This window comes from Otolemur garnettii, unplaced genomic scaffold, assembly GCF_000181295.1.
Source record: "Otolemur garnettii isolate 467f Iridium unplaced genomic scaffold, OtoGar3 scaffold00038, whole genome shotgun sequence".
Classification (NCBI taxonomy): Eukaryota; Metazoa; Chordata; class Mammalia; order Primates; family Galagidae; genus Otolemur; species Otolemur garnettii.
Genome location: NW_003852433.1, coordinates 3,530,427 through 3,533,808, shown reverse-complemented (window position 1 = coordinate 3,533,808; position 3,382 = coordinate 3,530,427). Strand labels below are relative to the sequence as shown.

The 3,382-nt window shown below is 38.4% G+C and overlaps 1 pseudogene; it reads right to left on the bottom strand.

The window, feature by feature from the left end:
* Nucleotides 1–269: 269 nt before the first annotated feature.
* Nucleotides 270–622, bottom strand: LOC100944193 (annotated as a pseudogene).
* Between the last annotated feature and the right edge of the window lie 2,760 nt (nucleotides 623–3,382).

Below are 3,382 nucleotides of genomic sequence, written 5' to 3'. Positions count from 1 at the left end.
TGGTGTCATACCTCACAGCAACCTCAAACTCTTGGGCTTAAGAGATTCTCTTGCCTCAGCTTCCCAAGTAGCTGGGACTACAGGCACCTACCACAATGCCTGACTATTTTTTTGGTTGTAGTTGTCATTGTGGTTTGGCAGGCCTGGGCTGGATTTGAACCTGCCAGCTCCAGTGTATGTGGCTGGTGCCCTAGCCACTGAGCTATAGGCGCTGAGCCCAGCAGTAAATTTTTTAACGCCTCTTAATAAAAATGCAACAGCACAAATCCACTTTTATTTACATTTCATCAGTTTAAACTTTCAGGGGTACAGCATCACATGGTTTCTGTGTCCAGTGGCCTTAACAGGAAGGTTGCTTTGGAATTTGGCACGACCCCATGCTATTGTTTCCATGGGCTGGAGTTATCTTTCTCCAGATTACCTTGGATTTGTTCAATTTGCCACTAGAAGTCACTGTGTTGTTCTTTGCTTTGTATCCACAAGCACATCTCTTACCCAAATAGAATTCAGTTTCATCTAGAACGTAAACACCTTTAATTTTAAGAAGAGCTATGTGTTCTCTTTTGTTCTGGAGACCCTGCTTATTAGCAAAAATGGCCTTGGACCACAGCCTTCTAGACATATTTGCCATTTATTTATTTATTTTTTCTGAGACAGAGTCTCGCTTTGTAGCCCTTGGTAGAGTGCTGTGGCGTCACAGATCTTACAGCAATCTCCAACTCTTGAGCTTAAGTGATTCTCTTGCCTTAGCCTCCTAAGTAGCTGGGACTACAGGTGCTGGCCACAATGCCTGGCTATTTCTAGAGATGAGGACTTGCTCTGGCTTAGGCTGGTCTTGAACCTGTGAGCTCAGGCAATCCACCCACCTTGGCCTCCCTAGTGCTGAGATTACAGGCGTGAGCCACCGTGCTCGGCCCTCATATTTGCCTTTTAGAAGTCTTGTTCCCAGCAGACCTCCACAGGCCCCAAGAGAGTGGAAAGAGCTTGAAGCATTTTAAAAATTTATCTTTAGACGATTTATATATATGTGGTAATGTTTATTACTTTTATATTGCATTTACATTTATTATTTATTTAATTTTTCTAGGTTCAACCTTGTGAGGTCAATATGGTGGATTTTTTTTCTCTTTTGAGACAGAGCCTCAAGCTGTCGCCCTGGGTAGAGTGCCATGGCATCACAGCTCACAGCAACCTCCAACTTCTGGGCTTAAGCGATTCTCTTGCCTTAGCCTCCCAAGTAGCTGGAACTACAGGCACCCTCCACAACACCCAGCTATTTTTTGGTTGTAGTTGTCGTTGTTTTGGCAGGCCTGGGCTGGATTCGAGCCTGCCAGCTCTGGCGTATGTGGCTGGCACCCTAGTTGCTTGAGCCACAGGTGCTGAGCCTGGTGGATATTTTTATCCCTGTTTTATAGATGAAGAAAACTGAGATCTGGAAGCATTATGACATGACTAAATGAATAGGTGCTTGTGGAAGTTCTCTCAAACATGTCCTTTAATTTTAGGTCCAATATTCATTTTTCCTATGCACTATGTATTTTTTTTTACATAAAGACCTATAGATCACATCAGATTTGCTAGTTGTCAATAACCCTCTATTAATTGGTGGTATTCATGGTGGATTGGAAACAGAGCAGTATAGACTACAATATATTTCTTAGTCACTTTTTATGTGTTCCTATCTACGTATTAGAGGCAATTCTCAGCCCCTTCCACTATACATATTTTGGTTTCGGAAATAGAATGGAATTTATGTTTAAACAAAAACAAACTGAAGCATCAAGTCAAAGGCTGTGTACATAGTTTCTTTTATAGAGGTGTAGGTATTGTTAGAATGTAATAGTATACGTTAGAATAGTGGTTGCCAGGGTCTGGAGGGGGGAAATGGGAGATTACTGTTCAACAATTATAGAGTTTCAGTTTTGCAAGATGAAAATGTTCTGGAAATCTTTTGCACAATAGTATGAATATAACTCTTGATAATGGCTAAAATGGTAAATTTTGTGTTTTTTTTTCCAGTGACAAATTATAGAACAAATTAAAAGGTAGAGAATACATAAAGTTTAGTATAACAAATGTTCAAGAACCTGCCACCTCAAATGAGCAAATGATAATATTTTCTCTGTAGTGATTATTTGGGAGATGAAATGTAACTAAATTTTGGTGTTAGGGCCTTGTGGCTTCTGAAGAACCTGTATCAATCTTAGGTGGAATATGAACCTGACCTTAATTTCTAGGCTGTTGCTATATTTTCTTTAGTTAATATGGTGAAAACTATTCTTTCTTATAAATGTATATTATTTTTTCATTCTGGTTTCTTGGTAAGAGGAAGAGATTTATTACATTTAATGACACTTTCATACTTTCACTCAGGAGTCTCCTCTCCAGATGTCTGTCTGGTACTCATAAGGAGCTATTTGGAGATTATCTTAGGCTTTGCAAAATTAATAAGTGATTAGCATAAAATCCTAGTATAGTCGTCTATAATGTACAGTGGTTTATGCAGGAGCTCTTCAATTTCTTCCAATAATGACTGTCAAAATCTCATTATTCTACCTTCTATTAAAATGTTAGTAGACACTGCTGTTTTATCCTTTAGTCTAAGGATTTAATTATAAAATAACTTTTCACTAAAAAGTAATTTATTAAAACAGAAAAGCTCCCTAACGAATAGCATAGTAATTTTCTTTTCTAAGTATTAATTTTCCTTTTAGTGCTACCTGCTAGGCAAATAGAGCAATTCAAATCAGCAAATATGTATTATGGAACCTTAAATAACTTACCATCTCATTTAGAATAAAATTTGTAGTATGGGCCATGAAGGCACTGATTTGACCTCTGCCCACCTCTCTCATTTCATCTTTTATCAGTTCCCACTTTGCCCACTATACTCTAACCAGTCTTTTTTCTTTTTTCAGGTTCTTTGAACATTTGCATTTCTTCTGTTTCTTTCCTTTACATACTCACATGAAAGAAAAACACAAGTATATTCTGGAGGGGGGAGGAGAGAGGAGAAAAAGGGGAAAGGGGAAGAGGGAGGGTGATAGGTGGGTTCTCACCTAAGGTGTACAATAATGTGAGGGTATTCAGCATGTCCCCTGGGTGAAGGGCTCAACTACAACTTGAACTTTACTTTAGAAACAGAAACAATAACATTATACCTAAATATTATCCTCATATTAATCTGCAACCCCCTCCCCCCAAATACAACTTGTCACCTACAGGTATCTTTTCCCCATGTGCTTATCACTGGCTCTTTCTTACCTTCAGATACTTAGCTTGAATATCATTGCCTAATCTAATACAACCACTTAGTCATCTTTAGCCACATCACTCTAGTTGAATTTTCTCTGTAGCTTATTTCTTGATTTTTTTTTTTTTT